Source organism: Mus caroli, chromosome 5 (assembly GCF_900094665.2).
Source record: "Mus caroli chromosome 5, CAROLI_EIJ_v1.1, whole genome shotgun sequence".
Taxonomy (NCBI): Eukaryota; Metazoa; Chordata; class Mammalia; order Rodentia; family Muridae; genus Mus; species Mus caroli.
The window spans coordinates 58,191,650-58,206,706 of NC_034574.1; the positions used below are offsets into that span (position 1 = coordinate 58,191,650).

Here is a 15,057-nt window from a genome sequence, read left to right on the forward strand (position 1 = left end):
TCAAGGCATAACTCATAAAGTGTCAGCAAAAGTGTACTTCCTGAAGGGGAAGAATGTCCCATGGGTAGATTCTGCATCCTTTGAATATCACAAAGGCGCACCCCACAGTGGGGCAGCCTCAGCAACAGAGGCTCTACTGGAGTTCCAGAAAGCAAAGAGTCAGCAATGCCCATTGACGAATGGTTTCCTTCAGGGACTACTTGTGGGGCAGCTGTATGCGAGATCCTGTTTCTGACTCAGCTGGATGACACCCATGAGGGAATCCAAAGATGTCCCTCTGAAACTGTCTGGATTCTAGCAGCTGACGCCAGGGAGCGGGGTGGGATAAACAGAAGATCCACAGCGGAATTTGTCGGATGGCAAAAGCTGTGGGGAGACAGAAGTCCGGTAGGTGAGCGAGCCATCCCCAGCTAGCTCAGCTGGGATGTCTCCACGGGGAATGTAGCTGGAGATCACGGGTCATGATGAGCTGTTTCGGGAATACGTGAATGGGTTTAGTGCCCTGGTATTAGTGATATCGTGATATAAATGATATTATTTCCATTCATACACTTTACTTAATTTTTAGAACCTACACTCATTTACTGTTAGACCCGAGGCAGCTGGAGCATCAAGGTGCCCTCTGAAGATGGCGCTTTGGGTTGGAGGACTCAAGGCTGCAGTCGAACTGCGGGCGGGTCGAGAGCGCTTGCTCCACTTCCCTGACTCAGACCTAGATGACCCCATCTTGGGCCGTTTCTTTGTCACCAGACAACTGGAGTCCATTATCCTCCAGTAGCATCACAGAGCCTTGTGATGGGGGTGGGGTGCACCTCAGCAGTTAGCTGTTAAATTCGTGGTCCAGGCAAATGTGGTGGTAAATGGCTTTGATTTCAGCACTTGGGTGGCAGTGGCAGCCAGATCTTCGTGAGTTCAAGGCTAGTCTGTTCCATATAGCGAGTACTAAGTGAGTCAGAGCGGCATAGTGAGAGCCTGTCTCCATGACAACGAAATAAAGAAATGGAATTGATATTCAAGTGTAAGTGACATCCAAACCCTTAGTAGCCTGGGTAGGGGACTTCAAGATGCACCGTTAGAGTGGGAGTCCCTCAAGCAGCCCAAAGGGAATTGATGCTACAGGTCAAGGGGCACAGCAGAGCAGGTGGAAACAACTCTGAGAGCATAGAAGTAGCCCAGCAGCGTACCAGTGATTCCGTTTCCCAGCAAATCACCAAGAGGATCCTGGATGCCCTTCATCCTCCATCCTTCACATGACAACATGTTCTGGATGATGGACCATCCTTTGGTTGATATGAATGTCAGACTCCATAGCATGTAACTGATAGAATGAGAGTGTGTTTTGGGCAGTGGGCCTCAGACAATGAATACAGGATACTTTGACAGTGGGAAGTTCTCTATAGAGAGTCCAAATTGCAAATGAGTGGTTATAGGCAGGATATTCCAAGGGACCGATGCAGGGCTCTCACCTTTAAAATTACCATGCAAGGCTGGACAGAATAGGAATTGAGTAGAAGAGGTAAGGGCCAGGGCGAAGAAGCCTTAGCACAGGTGCTTAAGGCCAAAATTTAAAGTCTCCTTTTCTTCATTTGAAATGGAAAATTATACCTGATAATCTGATTTCTCACTCATTCTCAATGCCCTGTCTGCTCCTTTTTTTGGGTGTTCCACTGTAGTAGAGTAAAGGAAGCTCAGGCGACATTTGACATAGGTTAGATGTAGAGCCGCTCCCCGCTCAGCATCTGCTTGGATTCTGAGGATGACAGTTCCATCACAGCTGGAGTCCTTACCACATTTTTGATGAATGAGAGGCGGGTAGAAAGGAGCCTACGGTTCACAAGGTCTGGCGCATCCTGATGTGATCAGAGTGGTCCAGCTAGCTTCCAAAATGGCACAAGGTTTGCACACCCACTTCGCCTTTACTCCATGGTCCAGCAGAGCGGACAGGTGCTGGAATGTGACATTCTTTGAGCAAAAGTACGGCATGGAACTTCCCTGAGGCTGGAGACTATGTGTATCTAGGGGTTAGTAGCACTCAGATCCTACACTGTCCCTCTTGTCTGGCCGTAAGCCGTGACGGTCACTGCCAGGCTTTGTAGGAATCAGGATGGCATCTCAAGTTCTGAGGAAGGACTTTCTAATTGTGTAATCTGCCCAGCTGCAGAGATAAGAAGGGGCTGAGAGCTAAGCCTGATGCATTGTTGTTGTTGTTGTTGTTGTTTTAATTATAATAAAAACCTGTGGGGTCAGGGAGATGGCTCAGTGAGGAAAGCATTTGCCCGATTTGCCTCACAGCCTGAATTCCATTCAAGCACACAAAGGTAAGAGAGAATCAACTCCATACCGTTGTCTTTCAGCCTCTACACATACACCACAGTGCGTGCCACACCTCCTCTATCATGCACAGATACACAGTAATAATAAAATTTGCAAGCCATATGTGTCTTGAAAACTGTTACCAAACTGGGGATACTGCCATGAAATAGCTGAATCCTGGTGAGTGTAAAGCTAAACGGTTCATCTTGGAAGGGAGTTGTCTTGTGTGGACAATTTCACTCAAGGTTTGCAGCATCTCCTACAACGTCTGTTTCACTTCCCCAAAAGTCAAAGCCACAGTGTATTAGTTCCCAGCTCCTCCTCTGTCCCACCCCACCGTGACTTCTCTGGGTTCTGCCAAGCTCTCCAGGGAAGGGACAAGGGGACTCTGGGTGGCAAGGCAACACCTATTCTGAACAAAGTTGGGAGACAGCACGAAGATGGACTTATAGCTTTCTTCAGTGCAGCTTATTATATTTTCAGCACTGCTCCTGTCAGGGTCAAAGTTTCTCCCCGTAAGGCAAAGCAGGACAGAGTCTTCAGTTTGTTGACCCTCAAAATGAGAGTTTTCAAATAAGGCAGCTAGATAGGGTTTCAAAACAGGTCGTCTGTTAAGATGTTATTGGCGGGCCGGGCAGTGGTGGCACATGCCTTTAATCCCAGCATTTGGGAGGCAGAGGCAGGTGGATTTCTGAGTTCGAGGGCAGCCTGGTCTACAGAGTGAGTTCCAGGACAGCCAGGGCTATACAGAGAAATCCTGTCTTGAAAAACAAAAACAAAAAACAAACAAACAAAAAAAACCAACCAAACAAAAAATGTTATTGGCAAAATTTAAATGCTGGAAACTTTGGGGGTGACTAGGGAAGAACAGATGTGGCATTTGTGCACCCGATATCGTCAGGTTTTCTAAGTCCATTTGGGTGAAAAACAAGTAGATTCTATCCTGGGGAATAAAGAAGGTCCTGAAATGAATGAAGATTATAGCCTTCAATACAGTATTTGAGAAGTCAAATGAACAGGTCCCGATTAACCATCCCTCCAAAAGTCAGGTCCTGAATCTGGAAGCATTCCACTGATGTCCGCCACACAAACTGGAAAATGTGGAGAAGGTCGTCCCAGAGCAAGTCAACTTTATGGAGTCTCAGAGTGCATACCTTGGTGTTCTCCACAGAAAGAGTTCTCATAACTTAGTCTCATAATTTAGAAAATGTCTCTTGCCACCTATATTTGACATTTCTACTATTTTTGAAGTCTTCATTCCATCACACAAAAGCACCCAGAAATTTGTGTGCATTGGTAAAATGACATGAAGCGCTGTCGTGTTTAGGATGGGCAGTCTGTTTTTCATAGAGAGACAGAGTACTCAGCCCTCACAGCACAGTGCTGAGATGCACACGAGCAATTTTCTGGAGATCTGAGCTTTGTATTTTTGCCCCGCTCAAACCTAGGGTTTCCAAATATGGCAATGTTGCCTAACTTTTCACAGGCAGGCAGAGTATCAAAGTCATTAAAAGAAAGATCTAAATGTCTGAGATCTGCCATGGAAGACAAAGTGATGGACTTTAGTCTATTGTAAGACAAGTCTAAATAGCTTAACTCCTTGTTAAGGTCAAAGATCCTGGTGTCCAGCTCTTGGATCTTGTCTCTGGTGTCCAGCTGTTGGATCTTGTGGCACAGGGTCAGAAAACGCAGTTTGGAGAAAGAGTGCGAATCTGAGCTCTACAATTGATAGAGGAGGTTGTAGGATAAATCCAGTGTGGTTGTGGCTGGAGTCACATCTCAGGGAACCTTCCTTAAAGCCATGTTGGAGAAGTTGGAGATCAGTCCCCTTTCACCTGTCGGCCTTGGAGCCCAGGCTTCTGTTGATATCAGGATGTTATAAAGTGTATGGATGCTGCTACTGTGTCTCATTGTGTTTCCAAAGAGTCTACCTTGCAGAGTAGTTTAAAAATAAGAGCTCTCTGTTGTTTTAGTTCACATTTCTGTAATGATTCACCACAGGCTGAGGAGAGCTCTGGTACAACAGTTTCTCTTCACAGTTGTGTAGTAAGAAGACAAGATGATGAACGGGCTGGCTGACTGAGCTCCTCATGAGGGTCCCTTCTGCTTCACACAAAGGAAGGGAGAAAAAAGAGAAAAGAGGAGGGGAGGAGATCTGATGGAAGGAAGTCGTGGATCTTCTGTACAGCTGTGAAGTGCAGGTAGTCTTTTAGTTGGATAATTCCTACATTGTATACAAAATTTAGTTACTCCTATTGACGATATAATTCTTATATTCTATATGCCTTTGTTCCTGGTAAGACCTCTCAAATGTCTTGGAGGGAAAATTAATTCTGGTGAAGTCTCCATTTCTTAAACACATGACTGTCAATGATCTAAGATGCCTTCAGGGTACTATATACAGTAAAGTATTATGGCATGCTAATGAGTACTTTAATATCTTTAATTATCTTAAAAAGTCAGTTTAGTTCCTGGCAGACTTTCAAACCATTATATATGTAAGGGTAACTTTTCTGCATCTATTTCAAAATAATCCCAGAATGCCAGTTCTTAATTTGCCCAGAGGAGTAACTACTGCTCAAATGGTTGTGTCTGTGACGATATCTAATGTGAAACTATGAAGTTTCACTTTCTTTCCATTTCCTTAAGACTACATATTAAGTATTGGAAGATCTCTTGGGCTTAGCAAGATGGTTTATCAAGTAAAGCCATGTGCATCCTAGCCTGAAGACCGGAGTTCGAACCCCAGAGACTCTACTTTCACCTCCACATGTGTACTATGACACAAAACACAGACATAATAAATAAATGGAAAAGAGAAATAAATTAAGAAAAGATTGATTGTGCCACTTCTATCTGAACAATAATTCCCATGCATTCAGTATCGCTTCTCAAGTTTTTTTTTTCTCTTATAGATTATCATAGACAAGAGTGAGCTGAGGTACATGGTGCACCAATTTTAAGGGTTTGAGAAATAACTCAGTCATCAAGAGGAGTAATGTTTAAGTCGAAATGAATGTAAAATCTACATTAAGTAAGCGTCCAGACTTTTCACAAAGACAGAGTTGGTACCCTGGTTTCCTCAAAGCCCTCAGGCTCGGTTTGGTTTGGCAAGAACACTGGGTGGAAAGAGGCCACTTGAATGCTTTCCTCTCCCAGAACTTACTTTAAGCTTCTAGATCTGAGAGCCATGGCTTTAAAACAAAAAACCCACAGCACCTCCCGCCCTGCTGCTTTGTTTGCCATCCCTTGGGCTGGGATGCCAGCTTCCATCTCTCGTTGGATGGTTCCTCCTGCTCAGTACCACAACCCGATGAGCTACAGCGAGAGATGAAGCAACTCCCGCTGAACTTCTCTTAATTTAAGACGTAAAAGGTTCTTGTCTCTCAGGCAATGCGTATGCGTGGTGGCATCTCATTCAAACATTTTAAGAGTAAGGCATAAACATTATATTATTGCTGTTGTCCAATGGAGGATTAAATCAGGACCACAGATGTGCTAAGCACACACTGGACCACTGAACTCTGACACTCCTCTCAACATAAGGCTTCATGAAAGATGTATCAGTAAGTAGGTAGTATGTATTGTTACTGCTTTGAGGCTATTGATACTATGTTGCAAACAGTTGAAAAGCAGAGAAAGTTCTCCATTGACAGCTATGATGGAAAAGTCCAAACCCAAAGACACTGCTCAGCAGCAGTTGATAGTTTGCCAGAAAGACCTCATCCTGAGTCATTTCCCCTTTAATAATTCCAGTAAATGGAGAAAGGCTTAAAAACCCACCAAAGAGCGAATGATCTTGCAATATAAGAGTACGAAAGACCATTTTCTAGTGTTTCTATGCGTCTGACATGGTGCCCTGTGCTCTCCATACAACATCTTAGTCTTCTCAACAACCCTGACAAAATGGTGTCCACTATTAATTACTCTTATTTTTCAGATCTAGGAGCTAAAACTCAGAGATTAAGTTACGTTCCCAGGGCAGCCTAGAAAGTAGTGGAGTAGGGGTTTGAATCCATATCTGTTTGGCCCCTTCTGGGTAGCAGTCAAACCCCAACCCAAAGCACTCTCAATCTCTAAAGCATCGGCTGTTGGAAGCCGACCCGAGGCTCACATGGACCGGGTTTCACCTGGGAGGCAAGCTGGGGCTGAAAAGAGAAGGGAACTAGGCGTTCGAGAGAAAAATGGAGCTAAGTCAAGATTCCTGATCAAAGCTCAAATGTTTAATGGCAAATGTGCTTATAAAGAGGGTGGGGTGGGGGGAGGCCCATTCCCGCCAATTCATTCTTGGAGCCCAGCTGCAGGTGACGACCAATGTGCAGGATAGGGTGTAGTCTCGGGAATAGCTCAGTGGCCTCCCAGCAGGTAGCAGTGTCTTGAAGGAGAAGAGCAGCAGTGGCTGAACAATAGAGTGATCTAGGGAGTAAGGCTCCACCCTAGGTAATCTCCTTAGTGGCAGCAAGGTCAAGGTCTGGCTCAGCCTGCTTCAGGCTGGGTGGGGGTTTACAATCGTCTTGCTGTGCTGACCAAGGCGGGCTCCACTCACCTGGCCAAGGCTCCTCCCTCTCACCCCAGTGTCTTTCTGAGTTTCAATATGCTGCCATCATGGGATTCTCTGCTGTCACACATCAGAGAGACTTTGCCTGCATGTAAATCGTAATTACTTTACAAGCCCAGCCAAGGTAGCCCCAAATTCCTGGATGTAACCCAAATACTACGGCAAACCCTCAGGCATCTTGGGCCACTTCGGACTTCTGGAGTGTCCCTTGGAACAAGTACTATAGTACAGAAGACCCACCTGACCTGTCCCACTCTTTAGACACAGGAGATGCAGAACAGTAATGGATCTTAGGTTGCTAGCATGTACCACTGAGAAATAAAACCCAAAGAAACTCACCATGATTCCTAGGATCATCTAGAGTGGGTAGACAAGCTGGCCAGGTGCAATCTGCAATGAAATAAATGAATGAATAAATGCATAAATGAATGAATGAATGAATTAAAAAAAACAAAAACAAAACAAAACAAAAAAAAAAAAAAACAAAATAAAAAACAAAAACAAAAACCCCTCCAAACCCTGAAGCTCTTGAAAGATTGGCTCAGGCCAATAGCTCCATGCTCATTAATCATTCATCTCTGAAAACCTAGGTCTGCATGCTCTCCTCTGTAGTGGCTCTTTTGGAAAGATTAGAGCAACCCCTATGTCTTTTTCATGCGTGTCTCAGTTGTTCTTAGCCCTGCTTGAAGTCTCCAAATCTCATGCAAGTACGTGGATGATTTCTTGACAAGGTCAGAAGTGGCTTTGGGAACAGTTTGACTCAGCGTTTCCTGTTAGATTTAGACCTTAAAAGAACCTAGTGGGGAAACCCCCACTCAATTCCCAATTCAGCGTGCACCCAAGAATCACGAACAGAACAGACCGTCTTGATGTAAAAACACGACGTAGTTTAATGGTGGAGCTCCCGGTCAAAATATCTCACACAGGAGACAGTGGATTCGACCACGAGGCTTGCAAGTTTTTATAGAAAAGGGGCTGGGACTGGGGGAGGAATTGGCGCAGTTTCACATGATTGATTCATTTAAACATCAGCAGACTGTACGTGCAGATAACATTTAACTTAGGTCAGAAGGGCGGGAGATAGGGAGGCATGTCATTCTCTTTATCTTTATGGCTAAGCAGCCTTAGGAATGTCTTAATGACGGGCCTGCCCGGGCATGTCCTGGCCTGTTCTGCTATGTTCTCAGCCCCATGTTTCAAAGCTCACAAACAAGTCTTTGGGCTATTTGACATAAATTACATGAATCACAGGTCTCAAGTTTTATTTTCTTTCAACCTTTCCCTCTCTGCTGAGTGCTGGTGGCAATACACGCTACATCAGGTAACAGGGAAGAGCACTTTTTTTTTTTTTAATTGTAAAGTACACATTAAGCTTGCCTTTGGGAGACTATGATTCTGTGGTGTTAAGGCCATCCACGTGGTTGTTCAGCTCTCTCCACTGTCAATTCCAGAACCTTTTCCTTGTCCATCGTCACAAACCCATCAACACTAGCTCTCCACCTCGCCCTGTGCATCCTCCGGTATCTGGCTGTTCTATATTCTGTCTTGGAGTATGATGGTTTTAGGTACCATTTGTAAATGGAGTCAGACAATGTTTGTTCTCTCCCCCCACCCCCTGCCTTATAGGTTTATTTTACTTGGTATCTGTCTTGGTTTTGTTTTTTTTGTTTTGTTTTGTTTTGTTTTTTCTATGTTCCAGCATGCCTCAGAATACACCCCCCCCCCTTTTTAAGGCTGAATAATATTCACTTAATGCAGCACAGGCCACATCTTATCATCAGGCATCTGTGTTGCCTTAGGACTCTTGTGAAAATGGATGCTATGAAAAGGGAGACCAAACACATACATCCCTTCACGTAGAGTTGTTGGATCACCTGGTGTTTTGTGTTTACTTACTTATTTGCTTAGCAGAACCGCTGTACAGACCTCCACCAGCGTCTTGGAGCACTTTGGCAGTGCCTTACTTCCAGGCCCAGGTCAGTTACTCTGCCCCTGGAATTCGGTGGAATGGCAAAATGATAGAAAGAGAGTAATTCTGACCGTTGTCATCCAGGTCTCTATTGAAGTGAGTCCTTAAAACAAGTGTTAGTGAGCATCCAGTCATGATGACAGGCTCACTGAGGAAAATTAGCTTACACTAGAAGAACTTCATTCTGGCTTATGGAGGTGTCCATACATGGCTGCGTCATTCTGTCACCTGGGGCCTTTGGTGTAGCAGAATATCATGGCATGGAGCAAATTATGATGCAAAGTCCCCCGTGAAGCCGGGAGTGGGGGGGAGAGGGGGAGGGAGGAGGTGGGGAGGGAGGAGGGGGAGAGGAGGGCAGAGGAAGGGAGGGGAAAAAATGGGAGAAAAGGTATCAGATGAAGGGGTTAGAGACAAATCTTCCAAGGGCAGGCAAACACTCATAAATATGAAATAAAATAAAATTTTATACACACTCAGTGAATAAGGGATTGACAAAAGGTAGAAAGGAAAAAGAGAAAGTCTGTACGTCTTTATTTCTCACTAAATGCATACTTTCCCGTTTTGTTTTGGTTTTGGAGAGTTTGTGTGGGTATGGTGTGTTTGTGGGCGTGCACACCAGTGTGAATGAGCAAGAAGGCCGGAGTCACCAGGTGACTTCCTGAATCACTGAACCTGTTGCTGATCAGGGACCTCTGGTGATCTGTTTGTCTCCTGACACCCAGCACTGGGCTGCCAGGTACCCAGCTTTTACAAAGGTGTTGAGGACCCAAACTCAGGTCCTCACACCTGTGCAACAAGCGCTTTGCCCAAGAAGTCATCTCCCCAATCCTTTTCTTTTATTCCCTTTTTGGCATAGGGTCTTGCACGTAGCACTGGGTTTTCTCAGACTTACAACCCTCTGCTTCAGTTTCCTGAGCTGCAGAGTTTCAGGGCTGAGCTCCACATCTGGCTGCCCAGCACCGGCAGTTGATTCTTATTTGTAATGCTGGGGATGGAAGCCAAGGTCATGTGCAAAGTTGGCGTGTCTGTGCATAGCATTTAGTAACACCTGAGATCATACACATGTCCATGCCACTTAGCTATACCAACACCTACTATAGCTATCTTTGTGACTGTAGTTGGGAGTTACTATGGATCTGTGGCTGAATTAGAGATGTCAGGCATGTGATAAACATCTTGCCAGACACTTCAGCTCAAGGATATTCCCCCAAGATTCCCTGGTTTGCATGGAAGCAACATGCCATTGTCTTTGCTGAAGGTGGAAAAAACCCCAGTAGACACTGAATCATGCTTACTAAGAGCTTTTCTGACACTTCCAGTTTATATTCACTTATGAGAGCCAGTTTTTAACCATGAAGGACTTTGTGAGACAGTTAAAAGAAACCAACACTAAAAATTGAGTTCAGATACTTGGTAGCCGAATAAGTGACCTTAAAACCAGAAACAGTAAGTACTCAACTCTCTACTCCCTGACCATTCTATTGTGTACGCATCATGGGTGTGCCCTAGATAGCCTTTCTTTTTATGCTTATGCACAGTAAAAACTCTGCGTTAGGACACTCAAACCCTTTACCTTTTTTTTTTTTGTCTTTTTTTTTTTTTTTGGAGTCCATTTTAACAAGAAAACTCCAGGTTCTATAGACTTTATAGACAAGAAAAAAGGAACCCCGAGAGTGTTTTATGGTGTCCAGATTTATATCCTCCCTCTCCACCCCATTTTATTTGTTTGCTGATTGGAAACTTTCCATATACAGAAATGTGTAGAAACAAAGCCAACACTGTACTGTAGGCGATGAAAGCTGCAATAACGCTTTTGCATATCTCAGCCGGTCCTTTCTCTGTGTGTATCTTGAAACTGAAACCAAGGTGTTCTTGCAGTTCTGTACGTTGAACTTAATGTCATAGCCATATAATCATTCTGCCCTGCTAATTGAATGCCTCCTCTATGCTTAAAAAATTATGGTAAAAACACCTAAGGCAAAACTTTCCATCTCAACCCCTAACATCTTAATCATATTTATGCATTTTGTGCATACACACACCTGTGCCATGGCATGCATTTGGAGGTCAGGGGGCAACTTGTGGGAGTCACTTCTTACTTTATACTATGTGACTCCCAGGGACTGAACTGAAGTCCTCAAGTTTGGCAGCGAGCACCTTAACCCACCTAGCCTTCCCACCAGCCTGTAAACTCTAACATTTTCAAGGCTGCACAGTGTGTCCTTAAATGGACACAATATATTTGCCTCTCACTGGAAAGCTGGAGTGTTTAACAAACTTGTGAAGAAGTCCATGTCTCAACTTATTTCTCTGGGATAGATTCCCAGAAGTGCGATTAATAGCCAAGGAAAATGAGTATTTCACAGGTCTCAACATATTACCAAGTCACCATCCGCTCTCATTGTCCCTGCATAAAAAGCAGCCATTCTGCTGCCCATCCCTAGAGTGACAATATGATAAAATGGAATTATGTCAGCCTGTGTTGGTGAAGGTCCCACAAGCAAGTGGGCCTACATGTCATTAGTGCCTGGTCCTGCTCTGCCTCAGGAAATAGCTCAGTTACAGGGAAGGGGGGAACCAACTCCATAGACCAGGGGTAGCCTGGCTTCCCCTTTGCCCAGAGGTTGAGCATCCATTCAGTCTCTTATAGGTTAGCACCAAGACAAAGATGAGCGGCCCTAGATGAAGGATTCCCAAAGAAAGAACAGATGTGGTTGCTCCTGATGGTAGTTCTAATTCTTAGGAGGCGGAGACAGAAGGATTTCCTGGAGTTTAAGACTAGCCTGGGCTACAGAATGAGACACTGTCCTGAGCCTAAACTTTTGAAAAGGGAGAGAGAATGGTTGGCAAAGCATCTAGAGAACCAGTTAGGCCGTGCCCGGTGTAGGATGTATTCAGACTAAACAGAAAGTTATCTTCTCAGAAGAGAGGAAGATCAAATGAAGTTAAGGGAAACCAGAATGACTCAACTCACAGCAGCAGATGGAAAATGGCAGCTTCCTTTCTTTTGACAGTGAAGAGAAGATAAGCACACATATTCAGGTCTAGTTTTCTTTAAAAGTGTTTTTTTTTAATTTTTCTACAATTTTTAAGCAAAAAGTTCTCCTTATGTTCATTTCAGAACATTTAGAACACACAAGGAAAATATTTAATAAGACAAAAACTATATGTGTCGATGAGGATCCCAGTGAATATCAACTGTGGAAGTTACAAACTACTGCTGATGTTTTATTATTTCTCATGGGTGTGGGTATAAATACTATCTTACTTCCCCATTGCTGTGATGAAACACCAAAACCAAAAGTCATTGAGCAGGAAGGTATTTAGCTCACAGACACTGTATCAATAGTCTGGTGAGGGAAGTCGAGGCAGAAATTCAAGCAGCGCAGGGAAGCTGGAGGCAGGAGCTGATGCAGAGGCCATGGAGGAATGCTGCTTACTAGATTGCTCCCCATTGCTTGCTAGGTTTGCTTTCTTATAGAACCCAGGACCCCACCCACAATTGGGCTACCCACACTCCATCAATCAATCAAGTAATTAAGAAAAGGCTAATTAATCCTGCGATTTATAGTCCAGTCTTAAGGAGGCACTTCTTAGCCCAGATTCTTTCCTCTCAGATGACTACAGCATGTGTCAAACTGACCTAAAACTAGCTTGTTGGACAACAAAATTCAGCTTGTATTATATTTGTTCTCCATCTTGCTTCTCTCTTTTCATTACATTCTGAGCATTTCTCCAGACCAGGATTGCTGACCTGTAAAATCAACACATGCGAAGAACAACCACCCCACCTATATGCAAAACAATTATACGTAGAACATCAGAAAGGTGGATTTTCTCCATTTAGTTTGATGTTGGCTACTGGTTTGCTGTATATTGCTTTTATTATGTTTAGGGCCTTGAATTCCTGATCTTTTCAAGACTTTTATCATGAACAGGGGTGTTGGATTTTGTCAAATTTAACTTTGGCACATGGTATCTGTCTAGAAATTTGTCCATTTCATTCAGGTTTTTTTTTTTTTTCAGTTTTGTTGAGTACAGCCTTTTGTAGTAGGGTCTGATGATTTTTTTGATTTCCTCAGATTCTGTTGTTATTCATTTCTGTTTTTTTTAAATTTTTTTATTAGGTATTTTCCTCATTTACATTTCCAATGCTATCCCAAAAGTCCCCCATACCCACCTCCCCACTCCCCTACCTACCCACTCCCCCTTTTTGGCCCTGGCATTCCCCTGTACTGGGGCATATAAAGTTTGCAAGTCCAATGGGCCTCTCTTTCCAGTGATGGCCGACTAGGCCATCTTTTGATACATATGCAGCTAGAGACAAGAGCTCTGGGGTACTGGTTAGTTCATATTGTTGTTCCACCTATAGGGTTGCAGTTCACTTTGGCTCCTTGGGTACTGTCCCTGTGCCCTCTAGTTAGTTTGGCTAAGGGTTTATCTATTTTGTTGATTTTCTCAAAGAACCAGCTCCTGGTTTGGTTGATTCTTTGTATAGTTCTTTTTGTTTCCACGTGGTTGATTTCAGCCCTGAGTTTGATTGTTTCCTGCAGTCTACTCCTCTTGGGTGAATTTGCTTCCTTTTGTTCTAGAGCTTTTAGGTATGCTGTCAAGCTGCTAGTGTATACTTTCTCCAGTTTCTTTTTGGAGGCACTTAGAGCTATGAGTTTTCCTCTTAGGACTGCTTTCAATGTGTCCCACAATTTTGAGTATGTTGTGGCTTCATTTTCATTAAACTCTAAAAAGCCTTTAATTTCTTTCTTTATTTCTTCCTTGACCAAGTTATCATTGAGTAGAATGTTGTTCAGCTTCCATGTGTATGTGGACTTTCTATTGTTTATGTTGTTATTGAAAATCAGCCTTAGTCTGTGGTGATCTGATAGGATACATGAAATTATATCAATATTTTTGTATCTGTTGAGGCCTATTTTGTGACTGATTACATGGTCAATGTTGGAGAAGTTACCATGAGGTACTGGGAAGAAGGTATATCCTTTTGTTTTAGGCTAAAATGTTCTATAGATATCTGTTAAATCCATTTGTTTCAAAACTTCTGTTAGTTTCACTGTTTCTCTGTTTAGTTTCTGTTTCCATGGTCTGTCCATTGATGAGAATAGAATTGAAGACCCATAAATGGACCCACACACTTATGGTCACTTGATCTTTGACAAAGGAGTGAAAACCATCCAGTGGAAAAAAAGATAGCAGTTTCAACAAATGCTACAATGGAGTACTGGCGGTTAGCATGTAGAAGAATGCAAATCGATTTATTCTTATCTCCTTGTACAAAGCTCAAGTCCAAGTGGATCAAGGACCTCCACATAAAATCAGATACACTGAAACTCATAGAAAAGAAAGTAGGGAAGAGCCTCAAACACATGGGCACAGGGGAAATATTCCTGAACAGAACACCAATAGCCTATGCTCTAAGATCAAGAATTGACAAATGGGACCTCATAAAATTGCAAAGCTTCTGTAAGGCAAAGGACATGGTCAATAGGACAGAAAGGCAACCAACAGATTGGGAAAAGATCTTTACCAATCCTAAATCCAATAGAGGGCTAATGCCCAGTATATACAAAGAACTCAAGTTAGACTCCAGAGAACCAAATAACCCTATTAAAAATGGGGTACAGAGTTAAACAAAGAATTCTCAACCAAGGAATATCAAATGGCTGAAAAGCACCTTAAGAAATGTTCAAAATCTGTAGTCATCAGGGAAATGCAAATCAAAACAACCCTGAGATTCCACCTCACTCCAGTCGGAATGGCTAAGATCAAAAGCTCAGGTGACAGCAGATGCAGGTGAGGATGTGGAGAAAGAGGAACACTCCTCCATTGCTGGTGGGATTGCAATCTGGTACAACCACTCTGGAAATCAATTTGGCAGTTCCTCAGAAAATTGGACATAGTACTACCGGAGGATCCAGCAATACCTCTCCTGGGCATATACCCAGAAGATGCTCCCACATGTAATAAGGACACATGCTCCACTATGTTCATAGCAGCCTTATTTATAATAGCCAGAATCTGGGAAGAACCCAGATGTCCCTCAACAGAGGAATGGATACAGAAAATGTGGTACATTTACACAATGGAGTACTACTCAGCTATTAAAAATGAATTTATGAAATTTGTTGGCAAATGGATTATATAATCCTGAGTGAGGCAACCCAATCACAATGGAACACACATGATATCTACTCGCTGATAAGTG

The 15,057-nt window shown here is 43.4% G+C and overlaps 1 pseudogene; it reads right to left on the reverse strand.

The window, feature by feature from the left end:
- Positions 1-1,709: 1,709 nt before the first annotated feature.
- Positions 1,710-4,224, reverse strand: LOC110294858 (annotated as a pseudogene).
- Between the last annotated feature and the right edge of the window lie 10,833 nt (positions 4,225-15,057).